The sequence below is a fragment of the Coptis chinensis genome, chromosome 4 (assembly GCF_015680905.1).
Source record: "Coptis chinensis isolate HL-2020 chromosome 4, ASM1568090v1, whole genome shotgun sequence".
Classification (NCBI taxonomy): Eukaryota; Viridiplantae; Streptophyta; class Magnoliopsida; order Ranunculales; family Ranunculaceae; genus Coptis; species Coptis chinensis.
The window spans coordinates 68,899,646-68,916,537 of NC_141459.1; the positions used below are offsets into that span (position 1 = coordinate 68,899,646).

Consider the following 16,892-nt stretch of genomic DNA (forward strand, 5'->3'; position numbering starts at 1 on the left):
TACTAACTTTATTAATCTAATGAAGAAATAACAATTGATTCAAAAACTAAATTAAAAACAAGGTAAATAAAAACTAATTAATTAATAGAGTCTAAATCTAGATCTAAAAAACTATCTCTCATGGCTACTTGCTACCTAAAACTAATTTATGCTTAAGAGTTAAGTCTTGTGTGTTGAAATGGAGGAGACAGGATCCACATTTTCATGCATGGGCTGAGGAGCCATGTTTTGGGGTTTTGAAAAAATCGAGCCCAAAACCCAATTCTTCAAATCCAATCCCCACCCCTTCCTAATCAGATTTGACTTCAGCAAACTTTTCGTCCACTTTTGTTCCTTGGATTGAGTCAAGGCTTGGACCATTGGAAATATCTTTCCGAGCCGGTCGTTTTGACATAAGGTAGGCCCAATTCCGAGGTCTGAGTCCAAAGATATGGCCTTCGGAAGTTCTGCTGACTTTTGTGTGTTGTTTCTACCCGCGTTGACTTTGACTTTTCAGCTTTGACCGGGCTTTATAAAGGCTTTTTCTCCTTGAATCTTGGCCTTTAATCACATAACTTCTTAGCAACCAACCCTTGCTCCTTTATCTTGCCAAAGTGACACATTTCTACACATTTCCCATATCTAATCTCGACACATGCAAGACCATTTGAGCTGGTCCAAAGCCCAGACCCCCTTCACTTGCTAGATTGAGGTGAAGATGGCATGTATTTCAAAGCAAGCACCCTTAGCGAAAAGGTGAGGTGTAAATGAATTTTAGCTAGCAAGCTTATAGAGCATTTTCAGTTTTTTTTTGCAAAATCAAGGTTAAATAAAAAGAACTAATAAAGCTAGGAATTCTTGTTTTGCAGATTAGAAGGTAAGGTAACACTAATAACTGGTGGTTCTAGGGCAATTGGTGAGAAGACAGTGCGATTGTTTGTTAGCCATGGTGCTAAAGTAGCCATTGCAGACATTTTAGACAACCTTGGGCACTCACTCTGCAAGGAGATAGGCTTGGGTGAAAATGTATCGTTCATTCATTGTGGCGTTATTGAAGAAAACGATGTCAGAAATGCCATTGATAACACCATTGCTAAACATGGGGTTATTGAAGAAAATGATGTCAGAAATGCCATTGATACCACCATTGCTAAACATGGGGAACTTGATATCTTGTTCAACACTGTTGGCATAAGTGGCGAATTTGGTCAAAGTGTCATGAACTGCACAAGCGAAGGTTTCAAGAGAGTCTTCGATGTAAATGTTTATGGTTCATTATTGGGTGCTAAATGATAAGCACTCAAAACTGTAGTTTAAACCCCTTAATAGTATTAAGTTTAGGCTAATTATGTTTAAAATAAATAAGAGTTTGTATTGTTTACGTGTTTTTGTGTATTTCGTGTCTTGAAGTTTGTTTTTATGTGCTTAAAGACGTCATTTTGTATGGAAAACGAGTCAAGATTATTACTAGAAGAGTTCTATGTTTTTAAAGCCAAAGAATCAAAAAGAAAAAAACATTTTCAATCCCAATCAAACCTGGAAAGTCAAAGTCAATTCAGGTAGAAAAAAGACAAAAAGCTATCAGAACTTCAAAAGAGCTATCTTTGGACTCGGCCCGAATTAGGCCTACATTATGTCAAAACGACCATTTCGGAACAAAATTTCTAATAGGTCTAGTCTTGCCCCGATCAAAGTTGCAAAAGTGGACGAAAGGGCATTGAAGTAATTTCTAGCAACATTGGCTTCTTTAGACTTAACCTAATGGACTTTGGGCTCACATTAGAGGCCCAAAGTTCCCTTTTTAAGTCTATGCACGAAAATATAACCCTAATCTTCCCCAATATAAAGAGGATTAAGGCTAAACCTAACTTGGCTACTCCCTCATTAGTTTAGTGATAATTTAGGTCTCTCTCTCTCTCTCCCTCATTAGTTTAGTTTAGGTTTAGTTAAGTAATTAAGATTTAGTAGTGTAGCATCCATTAATACCTCTCAATAAAAGCTTAGTTTTTTAATTCAATTCAATTCCTTTTATTATTATGTCTTTGTTTCATTATTGTAGTATAGAAAATCCGATGACACAAGACTAAATCTCCCAAATAGATTTATGAACACTACTAAAAAAAGGACATTTGATGACAGCTTTTAAGTCATCATGAAATATGTATAATGACACTTTCTAATTGAAAAAATAGTCGTCATTCTTTGGGGTGTCATAAAAAGTCTACCAAAACCGTCATAAACTCCAAGACAGTTTTAGTGGAAGTGTTAAGAAAAATCAATTTTTAATGTCAAAAATTACCTCAAAAACCATCATAAGATGGAAAGTATTTATGACGGTTATCATAAAGCAGTCAAAAGTTAGTGGTAAAAAGCATCAAGATATAGCTTGTCTTATGACTTGTATGACAAAAACGTCATGAAAATTTCTTGATTTTTCAAAAAAAAAAAAAATTAAAAAAAATATTATTACCAAATTTCATATAATCAATTTGCCAGGAATTGCATTGCAAATAATTTAAACCAAAACATGACATAAAACTTTTCCATTTCTGAATTTATCAATAGCATAACAGTAAAAAAATGACTAAAATTCAATTACATTTGTCCACATGTATATATCCTAAATAAAAGTACATGCTGAACTAAAAAAAATAGAGCTTTCCATAGTCTTACTAACAAAAGAAGTTTTCCACCATTTGACTCTTTCAATCGAATCTAAATAAGCTTTCCACGGCCTGACTCTTTCAATCGAATCTAAAACAAACAAAGTTAGGAACAAATGGGTTAGTTTGTTTTTATAAGAAAAAAAAGAGTAACCAATTAATCAATTATATAATATGTAGAATAAGTAAAAACCTGAAAAAAAATAATTGAAAAATCATCAATGCAAATAATGCTACCATGCATGGTAATTAACCCTTAAAGCAATGTTGACGACAAACTATTTGATCATCTTCACTTAAAATTGCACTATTGCAGATTGGTTATCCCATTCCTTGGAATTTAGAATACAGTTTAAGGAAACAAATGCCTAAATGTGTTTCTAAACATGGAATCCGTTCTTATGCCTAACTGGAACTACTTCGAAATGAATATGCAAAATGGAATACAACTCACCCTAAAGGTAATGAGAGCAGATCACAATTTTAATTTTTTTGCTAACTATGTTCCAACTTGCACTGGATGAAAAAACAAAGTAAATTTACAAGGATCTAAGTGCAAGAATAAATAGCACCAAGTGTGTAAGTGTGTAGTAACTTACTTAAACATGAGATAAACACTCATGGGGCCCTCCACTTTATAAAGCACAATGTCCTTATGTTAACATGTGTAGCACATATATTTTATTTATATACTTTAGTATAAGGGGTCTTCGATCTGTGGTCTTGGACTATTGGCAAAAGGCACCACTAGAACAAAATAAGAAGTTAAATGGAGTTCAGGAAAAAGGATCATAAACTTTTAGAAACCAAGTTAACTACTTTACATCTTTATCACTTACATTATTTACTACCATTTGTATACATAGCCAACAAACATAAACTATATATATCCTAGTCTACTTCACAAGATCACATATCAAAATTGCAATCGATTATTTTTTTACACTATTATTAGTTTAGCCATAGTACCATAAATAAGAGTCACAAAAGTCAAGTTGCATACGAATAAATGGCTCTTAATGCAATACTATAAAATTTGAATCCACTACAGAATCTGGAATGCATCCTTAACTTAAGCAAACCCCATAAAGACCACTTTAACTATCTAAGATCAGTGCAGCACATTCGGAAAAACAAGAAAAGATCGGACTTGACGCATTTTGTGGTCAAATCAAGCAAGCGAAGACTTAAGGCATATGATAAACCAATCAAAGTATAGCATGGATAATTAAGTGCAACAACTCAGCCATATGCAACAAAAGGAAGACCACACATGAAAAAAAAACTTACTAATCACAAAATGATTGAAGCGGGTTGTTTTTCACAAAAAACGTTCTCACTTGATATTTCTTGGTCGACCCCTTTTTCCAAGACTTACATCGAGGATTCTCGACTTGGGGACGAGAAGAAGCAACCTTTATTGATCCATCATGAGATGCATTCTTGGTAGATCGAGAAAATGCTTCCCCTTCTTGGGAGAATCACTACCAAGGACGAAACATTATGCATCTCGGTGTCACCATTGCTTGTGATTAACTTTGCAGATTTTTCTGAAAGTGCATCGCTACACTAGGAATAGCAACATCACTCTCCAGATTTTCAGTACCACTCGCCAACAAATAAGATAAACGTGTGATTCGATATATCCGATCAAACGATGTATATTTGGGGTTCCAAGAACATATAATTTTCAATAAAATAACTACTGCGTTGCCTTATCGAAATTAGTTTTCTTTTTGCGAACTTCTATCAAGAGTTGAAGCATGCCAAAGCATTGAGTCGGCATCAAAAAAAAGTCGCCTACTATATTGTACTTTCGTTGTTTACGCGAATGTGACAAAAAATAAGGCATTAGGTAAATGTGCAACATACTCTAGAGTCTAGACCTAGTAAACGCGTGCTTCTCAAATAATCTAACCCCATCTAGCCTTTTATCAAACATCTAATATGCAAAGAACATAACCCCCACATCCACAAAACATTTCAACAACTACTACAGAGAATCAAAATCGCGATGGCTGATTTAAGCATGTACAAATACAATGCAACAAAACATTTTATTTGAAACTAGAAACAAAACATTTTATGTGAAACTAGATTTTCAATAAAAAGACCAACTATTTCTGATAAAAACTTCCAAAAAACAAACCTTTTTAGATCGAAATGTGTTAAGTAACAGATTGCAAAGATGAAGAGATGAAAATAAAAGTACCCACATGGTTACCATAAGTTCAAGAAATATCGAATTTTTCTTCTCAAAATGTGCAAAGCAAAAATCTTCTCCCATGACTTTCAAAACAAGTCCGATGGTTAAAAAGCGAACTCCCAGTGGCTTAGGAAGCGGTTTCGAACATTGAAGAGAAAAGAAAAAGATACGGTAGAGGAAGCTTATCCAGGGTTTCGAGAGACTAGCAGAGGCGAGGGACTAAAATTGGTTTCAAGAAGAGAGGTCACAGTGCATGGGAATTCTATTCTTTTATGCACTTTTGTGTTTTATCTTTTCTTTTCTGGTGAGACTGTGAGAGGCTTGACCGCTTGACTCCCAAAAGCAAATAACTCGACGGGTTCAAACCCCTACTGACGGTTAACCTAAACTGTGTCATAAATTTCTTGAAGCTTGTCTTAGTGAAGTCATAAATTTCTAAAGCCGTCATAACAAAGAAGTCAACTTGACGGTTTTAGAAAATTTGTCATAAAATCATCATATTTTCTTGACACTTCTATCATACTCGACATAATCTTACATAGTTGTCATAATAATTTCACTAGGAAACTTATCTTGACGGTTTTTAACAAAGCCGTCAATATAGAAAGAAAAACAACTGTCATAATATGTCCTTTTTTTAGTAGTGGAAGCCTATGTGAGGATTATGATTGTTTAATCTTAGTTATTGTTTTTAATCACTACTAAAAAAAGGGTTTTTTATGACGACTATTTCTTTTCTATTTGACGACTTCCATATAAGCCACCATTATTTTTATCTCACCATTACTCTTATGACGCTCGATATTGACGGTTATAGGTTAACCGTCATAAATATCTTTGACGTTTTTTATCAATGTGTCAAATTTGTGACTAACAATTGTATACTTACCGTTCACTTTATGACGCATGATGTTAATGTTGACTGTTATAGGCTAGCCTTCATAAATATCTATGACGTTTTTTATCAATGTATCATGTTTGGTGTCTAATTTATGAGTTCTTTCTCGCAAACGTCAAGTCAAAAATTGTTTAACTTTTTCCTTCTAGCGAAACCGGTATTTAATTAATTCTCACTACTAAAAAACCATTAATTGATATAGTTCTATTTTTTATGAGAGTAAGAAAGGCATCAAGGATTATTTTGACAGTTCTAGCACACGCGATAACTCCCATAGTTTCTAAACTGTCAATACAATTGGCTGGTTAACATTTTATTCAAGGACCCTTAAATTAGTGTTTCTATTTTATAGTCAAGCGTCAAGAGTGGTCAAGGCGACATACGGGTATGTTGGTGTGTTTAATCGAATTGAAACGTCAACAACTCAAGGTTTCGGGTCCTAGTCAAGAAAACCCTTAATCGGTTAAAAACCAAACCAAACAAAAAATAGAGAAAGTCTTAATCCATTTGTCTTCTTCTTGAAAACCTTTGATCAGTTCTCTTCCTATCTTCTTCCCAAATCTCGATCTCTGCACTCTTCAATGGATTAGATCTCACCACACTAAGGAATCGAATCAAAATGGATCGAAGCCTTTTCTTCTCGAAATCGAAGGGGGCAACAACGAAAGGTCTCGGTTTAAAATGGGCGGGATTGCACATGTTTATCGGATTGAACAAAATTCAAGTTGGATTGATCAAGGTATGCATCTCTATCTCAATTTCTTTAAATCTATTACTTGCTTCAATACATTTTCAAGTTGGTTTGGGGTGCCATCTTGATGGTTTATTGGTTTCATGGGGTGCTATAACCATGTAGTTAAAGAGGATACCGAGAGTTATGTAGCTGGATTCTTTTAAAGATCCAAGGGCATAGGGAATGGAATCATGTTACAAATGGTGATTTTGGAGTGTCACGACTTATTTGATATCGACTTGCACATACTTCTCTTGTCTCCTTCTTGAATTAAAGGTGCCCCATTTTCCCCAAATCTATGATTTAGCTACTATTGCCGTTGAATTTACACTACTTTTTTTAATTTAGTTCAATGATTTTTTGGTAGTTTTAATTTGGGGATGAAAGAGAGGAATAGTTTTGTTCAATAACATGTCATTGTTTCTATGAGAGTGTGGCCTTTGTCAAGATTTTTAGAAAAATGAAATTATTGTATCTATTATTAGTTATTGAATTATTTTTTAGTTTACTTGTTGATGCTTTTGCAATTATAATATTCTTTTTGGTTTCTTTTGTATATGACGAACCGGTTTGTAACACCAACTCTAATCTCTGATTTGTTTCTATAGTTGGTATTAGATTTTTTGGGGTTTCTTGTGTGTATGATAGTTATCAATTGAGGCGGGTGTGTTATCAACTTAGGTTAGATATTCATGGGAAAGTGTTAACCTTGTGAATGGCTTGGGAAAAGTTGAAATGTGGGAAGGGTAAATTGCCTAACTTGGGGATGGATAGGGAAACTTTGTACTAAACGTGTTCATAAGTTATTTGGATATAGTTATCTATTTTGCAGATATTTGGCTTTAAAATTTTCAAGAACTAGTCCAAATGATGGGATGGGTTCAATTTAAACATTTATACAATTATCCCTGATACTAGGTCACAGCTTGTATCCATAGGTGGTGTAAGGACTTTGAAGCAAATTCAGCATTTTTATGCCATAGTTTATGAGTGATGTGTGGGAAAGCGGAAGATAGACTCTTGATTTGGTAAGTTATGCGTGTATTAGTTTAATGAGTTGAACTAGATTCACTGATAAAAGTTTGTTTGATGTTTGTTTTATTGTTTGTTTTTCAAAATGAGAAATGGTGGTGACTTCAAAAAAATTACATTATAGTGTTCTCATCGATGTTCAAGATGTGAAAATCTTGCCAGTGGTACAGCTAGTCTTTGAGCAAGACAAGTTCATCATTTTGAATGTCATTATATTATGAGGATGTATGCTACTCATTTAGATCTATTGCTTGAATTTGATGTAAAATCATAAAGGTTGCTTCTAAAATGATGAAAATAGATTGACGATGTGTTCAATTTGTTGGTGTTGTTATGTTTGAAGGATTGATAAATTATTGTTGTGTTTGAAGGATTGATGAATTATTTTTGTGTTGAGCAGTTTTGGTATTGTTCTTATGGTGATTGCATTGTGTAGGCATGTTGATTCCTAGGTGAGTGTTTCTTATGGTGATTGCATTGTCTGAAAGATGTATATCCACTCTAGCTGTTTTGTAGTTTTGATGCTGCTGTATGTGATTTACAATATTATTTCGTGCGGGTAGACAGGTTAAGTAAAGTCTCTTCATAGTGAAGTAAACTCTGGTATGGATGATGTTATAGGTCTATTCACTGCCTCGTAACTAACAGCATGATTTTGTTTCATCAGAAATTTGTATATCAAATTATCCATGGTATTGTTTACTGCCATTCTCAGAAGTCTCCATTGATATCTGAAGCATCATAATCTAATATTAGATCGCCGAAGCAATGTTGTAAAGCTTGCAGGCTTCATATTAGCTTGGTATTCATGTTAGGGTTCTCACTAGGTATCAATATGCACTGCACCATTTGTAAATTTCCATTATTTCACATATATCTATGTTTTTTCTCTTCGGTGTTCAACTAAAATGATGCCTAGCGGCATTTTTATTTTGTGTTATTTCTTGGTTACTTCATTAGTAAGCAATATGCTTTACAGAAAGCAAGAGCTCTTGTTTGTAAGGTGTTCTAATAGCTCAGAAATTGTGGGCCTTTCATTTTTCTTTTCAAGTTTTCATAAGGTTGGGATGATCTCCTTTGTTGGGAAAGTACATGGCTATTATATTCTATATATGAAATTGTCTATGCAGAAAATAATGGGTAGTAGACATAAAATATCTATGTAATCCTTTCTTGTAAACGTAGATCATACTAAATTCTTTGTTGACTTAATGTACTCGTGTAGCTAATGGAGCTGGCCAACACTATCACCTATACCACTGCTGAGCTTATTGAAATTCGTATATGTTTGTTGATTTTATCAAACGATTTATCTCGCCAAGCCAAAGGTATGTGTATGTATTACAAAAATAGTATTTTGTTTTTCTTTTGTTTGCCTTGAGGTATGGATGGCTTTACGAAAGATTTGTGCTATGACTCTTGCATTTGTCAGTCTTTTTTGTTTTCAGCTCTCTGACAACTATGTACTATATATAAATGTATTAGTGTATATCTTGAACCACAATCCATTTGCATTGTAGGTATTTTCATTTATTTTTCCTTCCGTTGTGAGAACTAGGTCCCATCGCATTGTTCCTCTCATGTCATATATAAAATAGCATGCTTTTAGTAACAAATTTACTAATAATGCTTCTTTACTTCGTTTCTTAGGTTTGATAACGTTCGATCGATCGATGGATAATACTTAATTTGTTGATGTTGGAGTTGATTATAATGATTTTTAGTTTGGTTGAATGTGCTATCAAAGAAATATATCGAATATTTTTCAATGATGTTGGATAAATGATAATAACTTGTTATTTTTTCTTGTTGAATAAATTGATGTAAGGAATAAGTATTTTCGAATGGTTTGAAAATATATGGGGTTGAAGTTAATGTGGATGTTCTAATTTTATTTTTGAGAATTTTATAGTTGTTTTATTGGTGAAATAAGTTTACAGGTTAGGAATTGAATTACAAGTTATTATGCAATATTTTTGGCAGGAAAAATAATATAAATAATATTATTTTTTTTTTAAAAAAATAAAAATTAGATAACGGTTTTAGAAGAACTGTCATAGTATAAACTATTTGTTGACGATTTTTTTCTTCCATAAAATGATGGTTCCACACTAGTCAATGGGCATTTTTGATGGTTTTGAGGTGAAATGTTAGAAAATATTGTGAATTTCTTGACCGTTCTAACTATAATTTATGACGGTTACATATGAGGTGTCATAATAAAATTTACCTACTATAACGTTTTAAAGACTAATATATGTCATAATGGGAGGAACTTTTAAGACGCCTTTTATGAACTCCCTGTCATAACTTTAATGACGGGTTGGTTGACTTTTTATGACACCCCCAATAATGACGGCTAATTTTTTAATCAGAAAGTGTCATGATATGTATTTCTTGACTCCCTCGTTGAATCCATCGCTCGAAAGGTCAATGCCCTCTCTGTTAACAAACAAGAACTGAAACCCAATCCAGTCATGAACGTAAACACTGGTCCATGTAATGTCTGTTTTAATCCCAACCATACCGATTTCTTTTGTCCCTTACTCTACGGTTCACCTCTACCACAACTCGTAGATAATTATGCTTTCACCAACCCTAACACACAATGGAGGCAGAACACTAATTATAATCAACAACAACAACCTACACCTCCATGTTTTAATTATCAAAATATTAGACCTACTACAAACTTCCACCAATTTAACCAACATCTAGGACAAGGAGATTTAGGTGACTAGAACAAAGGTTTAGTGCCCGTGACCCATAACTATCAACCTAAAGACATAGGCACTCAACAAACCTTAGTTCTAGTCCCTCCTCCTATGACCATTCCACCAGTCAAACCATTTACAGACGAAGTAGTAGTGACCTTGTTGGAAAAACACAATCAAATTATGCAACAAAACTCCAACTTGATGAAAGATCAGCATGATCAAAACTCTAACATGCTACAACAAACGATGCAAATGATGCAGTCTTTGTACCAAAAGGTTATTGACATGTCTCCTAACCAAAATAATAACCAAACAGGCATGTTTCCAGGTCAAGTAGTGCCTAATCCTAAGTCAACAAACACTACCTTCGAAGTAAATAGTATTCGGTGTAATGGTAATATAAACCAAGGGACCTACAAGCAGTCACTACCCTTCGTTTAGGGAGAGTAGTTGATAACAAAGTGATTATGCCTAAAGATCGCCCACAAACAGAAGCTGAAAAAGAAAGTGAATCTGTAGTTGTGGTAAGTTCAAAGTTTATTTGATTGAGGTTCACCAGGCCATAAATTGTTTAGAGCTTGTATGAATGGGAGTTTGAAGGAAGAAGGGTAGGTTTCTTAGCTTTTAGGACTTGTTTTGTTAACTCTAGTTTTATTGAAAAACATTAGAAAAGACTTTGTTGATTGAATGATTGAAACACAAACTTGAAAGAAATAACTCACTACAAGAGATGGGACCTTTTGCGACCATATTATTACCAACGCTTTCAAACGGTTGCTGATATATAGCATCTGCGACGCTTTTAATGGTAGCAAATAAATTTTGGTAGTGGTTGGGGGACTAATTGCCACGCTTTTAATGGTTGGTAAAGATATTCTATGTTTTATTTTCTAAAGAAAATAGTTTATATTTTGTTAAAGTTCAATAGCTACGCTTTTAAGCATCGATAATGATAATATTTATCAGCAACTCTATAAAGAGTAGCAACAGCTATAACATCGGCTACGCTCTTGTATACGTCGCTGGTGTTCTCTAGGTAATTGTTTATAGATGCTTTCATTTTCTTTTGGCCCCACATTTAACTACGCTTTTAAGCATCGACAATGATAATAATTATCAGCAACACTATAAAGAGTAGCAACAACTATAATATCGGCTACGCTTTCGTATATGTCGCTGGTCTTCTGTAGGTAAGTGGTGATAGATGTTGTCATCTTTTTTTGACCCCCTTTTAGTTATTTGGCCGCTAACTTTTCACTAAACGCGCCTAATTTTTCAGCTATTTCGCGCTTATGTTTTCAGGAAAGTTGAAAAAGAAAACAACACAAAACCAAAACTTCAGTTTGTCTCACGCCACCACTACAAAAACCAAAAAAAAAAAAAAAAGGTTGCAACTTGTGATTTCCAGTCTGTCTCACACCACTAGTAAGTCTCTCTCTCTCTCTCTCTCTCTCTCTCTCTCTCTCTCTCTCTCTCCATTGAGAACTTATGTATTTATGAATATCCTCCTCTTCCTGTTGGCAGGTTTATCCAAATTTCCATATTGTTGCTCAAGTATCTCGAAATTTCTTCAATTTTTATCTCGGAAATCCTGTTGGCAGGTATTTTAATTATTTGATTATGACTTTAAATGTTACTAATTTTGGGTTTTGTTATAGTGCAAATTATGGCTTCTAGGGTTTTGCTATAGTGTAAATTATGCTTTGGGTGTTTTCAGTTTTGGGGTGTTTAAATTTTTTATTTTTTTTTTTTTTTTGTTCTCTTAGTGTTGGTTATATGTGATAGGGTTATATACTAAAAGTATTACTTTTGTATTAACTCTAATTCTTCATATTTTGAATGAGAATCATATGGGCAAATGTTATGCATATTATATATGTTATTAGTTATATACATGCGTCTAATACTTTATGTTGTAGATGATATGGTGTGTGGTGACACACAGAAGATCATATCATTAGTACCTTATAAAGTATAAGTAAACATTCACAACCTAGATGGATTTGGACAAACCATTGGTACGGTTGTAGTATAATCTGGTATTAGTCTGTCTTGACTACAGGATTACACTAGTACTCTTTGTGTGTATTGAACAGGACCAAGTGAGGTTGTTTCTCTTTATACTGACTATATAAGAGAACAAACACCTTTGTTATTATGGATTCTTGTCCTCTTAATCCGGATATAATAACGGGCACTTACATGCATTGTACATTGCTTTAAATCATCAATGAGTGAGATTCATTTGTGAATCAACAAACTCGATAGATTGGGTACTGACATTGTATCTAAGGTGTGATGTTGATTATAGAAGGAATCCGTGACCCACAAGAAATCGGGTTGATGATGTCCCTTTGAGGAGCTCATAAGGATTGTCATGTAAATCCTGCAGGTGGATTTAATCCGACATGACAATGAGGTTGAGTGGTACTACTCAAGGACATAAGAAGTTGATTAATGTAGTTGTCAGTAACTTGACTTAATCAATGGGCATTCGATATCTTAACACCGGGAGATCAACGAGCATATAATATGGAGCCCATAATCGTAATACACGAAATTTGGGATTAGGGTGGTAGTGCAACAATGGCCTTTAGTATAATAAGCCATTTGTTGATAGACTTGGGCAGTGTGTTCTGGGCGAACATGGGAAGCCCAAGCCCATCAGGAGACCTAACCCTAATTTCTCCTCATGGTCCTTGTTGTAGCCTATATAAAGAAACCTTTTTTCTCTTGGCCGAAATATAGATTGAGTGATTGCTCAAGAGAGGCAAAGAGAGAAAGAAAGAGCTGGTAGATCGTTGCCCACACAACATCCATTCTAAGGATAGGAATACAATAGAAGATCAAGAGGTTGCTGATTCGTAGAGCTTGGATTCTCAGAGTTATCATAGTTGATCAAAGGTATGATTCTAAACAAAATCGTGAACACCCTTTATTCCACTGCGCATGGGTTTTCACGATTTGTAAATCATTCGATGCAACCATAACGATTCCTACAATATGATCTATAAAGGGTAGTGAAAATTTAGACCTTTCTAATGTGAATTGTTTGCTTCATTTTGCTATAATGTGGGGTTTGTTTTAATGGAGTTTGTTTAGATGGGGTTTGGTTAATTTTGGGTTTTTTTTTTCTTCAATAATCTAAAAATAAAAACTTTCAAGTTTATACTTCAATTGCTCTATTTGTCTACTGAATACTACTTTGTTTAGATACTTTAGGTAGAAAAGCTAAGGCTTTGTTGCAACTGAAAAATTCACTGATGAAACAGTTCTTTAGTGGAAAAGCTAAGGTACTTTTGGGGTTTTTGTTCTAATCACGCCAGAAGTTATTTTTTGGGTTATCTTGTTTGATGTGCTATTGACTATTCTTTCAGAAATATCGTTGTACTGTTGAAATGAACTGTGTTGTAGAATCCATTGCTAGATACTTAACATTGCCTGAAATTTGTGAATGTGTTATTTGATTAAGTGCATGTAGGGGGTTCCTATTACTATCAAAGCCGAATTTAGTTGACCAATGCATTTTTTTGAGTTTAGACTTGAAGTTATATTCACTTCACTTTATAAAAAAAAAAAAAAAATTGGGTAGATTCTTTGTTTGAATATTAATGCAAACTCTTGCTCACTTAAAATTAAAAAAATATATATATATATATCTATAAGCATAATAAATATATATTGGTATCTAGAAGCGATATAAATGACCATTTTAGTTAAATATGTTATAAAGGGACAACTCAGGAAACTTGTCTTGAAGGTTACGGTCTATAATTTGGTGGACAAAAACTAGATATGTAATTTGGCAATGCTATTTTTTTTGTCCTCTTTGAAAGTGTAGAAGTAGTATAAGTATTTGATTATGAAGTTAAGTTTGGTCCACTCTATAATTTTTTCTCTTCTTCTTTGCCATGTTCTGGGACAATCTCTTGAATTATTAATTAACTTGCTGGAATTATTATTTTCTTAGCATCATCAAGCTTGAGTGAAAAGAGAGGGGTGTTTCTTCTTCTTTGCCATATTATGGGGCAATCTCTTGAATTATTAATTGACTTGGAATTATTATTTTCTTAGCACCATCAAGCTTGAGTGAAAGGGGAGGGGTTCTTCTTCTTTGCCATGTTATATGGGACAATCTCTTGAATTATTAATTGACCTGGATTTATTATTTTCTTACCACCATCAAGCTTGAGTGAAAAGAAGGGGTGTGTGGTTTTAGCCTAGTATTATAGAAGAATTATATGCACTTAATCAGGAAATTTAGTGCATACTTTATTGACAACCTTTTTTGAGTGTATAATTGTATGTGCATATTGTATCGATAAATTGGAATATATAGCAATAATAAGAAGTGAATGTTAGTGTTTTCTTTTAAAATATTGTTTAAATTGGTGGACAAAAACTAGATTTGTAATTTGACATTGCTACTTTTTTTGTCCATTTTGCAAGTGTAGAAGTAATCTAAGTATTTGATTATGAACTTAAGTTTGGTCCACTTTATAATTTTTTTTCTTCTTTTTTACCATGTTTACAATAAGATTGAGCATTCTTTTTGTGACAAACTCATGAAATGTTAATTGATCTAGGATTATTATATTCTTAGCACCATCAAACTTGATAACGTCTGATAGTATCATCTATATGGCTAACACGAGATAATGGGATAAACTTATAAATACTTTGTATGATTTGTTAGTCTGTTTGAACCCTTTGGCTTGTTTGGTTGACTTTTGTTTAGCTAGTTTTGGATGTGAACACCTTCTGAATTGAAATTGTTAGTGTACCTTAGTGCCTTTAGAGAGTCGGGGGTCCCTTACAAGTAGTCTTTTTCAATTCAAGGTTCTTGAGAGAAGCCACTTACGTGTGTGTACTGCTATTAACATATTGTTTTCACTTACAATATATAGCTATTGCACGTAAATATGGACAAGAGTTGGATGAATCTGCCAGATCAGTTTGACACTCAATTTAATGAAGGCGTTGAGGCATTCATTGTGGTTGCTACTAATCATGCAGACAGCGCTGGTAGGACTCTTTGCCCTTGTAAAATCTACAATAATAGGTACTACAAGAAAATTAGTGAAGTAAGAGATCATTTGCTTGAACATGGAATGGAGAAGCATTACACTTGTTGGCTCCATCATGGTGAAGGTTATAAAGAGCACCTTGTTGATGACGATGACGATTATGATGATGCTGGTAGTGATGAAGGAGTTCGTTTTGATGGGTTGGAAGACTTGCTTCAAGATTTAAGAGGACTGACTCCTATGGATAATTCTGTACTAGACATGCAATATTGATTAATCGTTGGAGTAACAAATCATTTGATATGATTATTGAATTGATTAAAGCTGCATTGCCTGTGGGTGAGATGCTGCCAAAGTCCTATCACGAGGCTAAGACATTAATGGGAGAACTAGGACTTGGGTATATTGCTATACATGCATGCAAATACGATTGTGCTCTTTTCTGGGACAAATACAAAGATCTTCAAAGTTGTCCGGTATATGGTGAACCGAGGTATAAAGCTCTTGAAGGCAAGTGTAAGAAAATACCACATAAGGTTTTACGCTATTTCCCACTTAAACCAAGGCTTCAAAGGTTGTTTAAGTCAAGGATGACTGCTGTAGATATGAGGTGGCACAAAGAAAAATGAGTCCCAGAAGAGAATGTATTCAAGCACCTAGCGGATTCTAAAACATGGAAAGATTTCGATAAGGAGTATGAGTGGTTTTCCAATGATCCTCACAATGTCCACTGATAAAAGATAAAATTGAATAGTCTACCTACGAAATGAATGATGAACTCAAAATGTAAGTAAACTAAAACTTATTTACGAGTCTATTTTTTATCAAAGATTCTACTCTCAATCCTATGAGATATAGTGGAGTAGAGTGATTCGTTCCACTCCTAGTCCTTCCGCATGTTGTGTTTTCAAGTCTAATTACTCTACTCTAAGTCTAATAAGAGATTTACGAAAAGGGCAACTAGACTACGATACAACTACCCACAAGATGCAACTAGTCAATTATCAGAACAACTATGGGAATGCTACGTTGATTCGATGATAAGGAGTTAGAGGGGGATTGATTCCACCGTAACTCGACTTAATCCTATTAACGACGAATCGTCGTAATCCAAATTGAACTGTTTCACAGAACAATTGGTTCTTCCTAATCCCTAATGACACATGGCATTCCTACCAATTCATAACTAGCATGTGAACGATCAAACCCATTCTCATGGTGAACTAATCGTTTCTAGAGTGGAAGGGAAATTACGACGACTCTACGATAATCGGAATCAAGCTTTCATAAAGGCTTCTCAACCCCCTCTAATGGAGGGTTAGCCGAGAATCATTACGCAATCATTTCCGATTAAATTAAAACTAAACATGATATAAAGAATTGAAATTTACTAATCTAAATTAAACAATAATTAAAATCGAATTAATAACTAAGAATTGAATACCAAGTAATAAATGAAATCAAATCTAACACAATGTAAATGACAAGAATAGAAATTGACAAAATAACTATTTTATTTATCTAATCAATCAAGAACAATGATTCAAAGACTTAATCTAAAACAAGAATTGAAAATGGAACTAAAACTTAATTAATCTACTGAAAACTAGATCTAGAATTATCTATATTGTTATAGG

At 33.9% G+C, this 16,892-nt stretch overlaps 1 pseudogene; it reads left to right on the forward strand.

Annotated features, from left to right (window-relative positions):
- Positions 1–697: 697 nt before the first annotated feature.
- LOC147504536 (short chain aldehyde dehydrogenase 1 pseudogene) lies at positions 698–1,272 on the forward strand (annotated as a pseudogene).
- Positions 1,273–16,892: the final 15,620 nt, after the last annotated feature.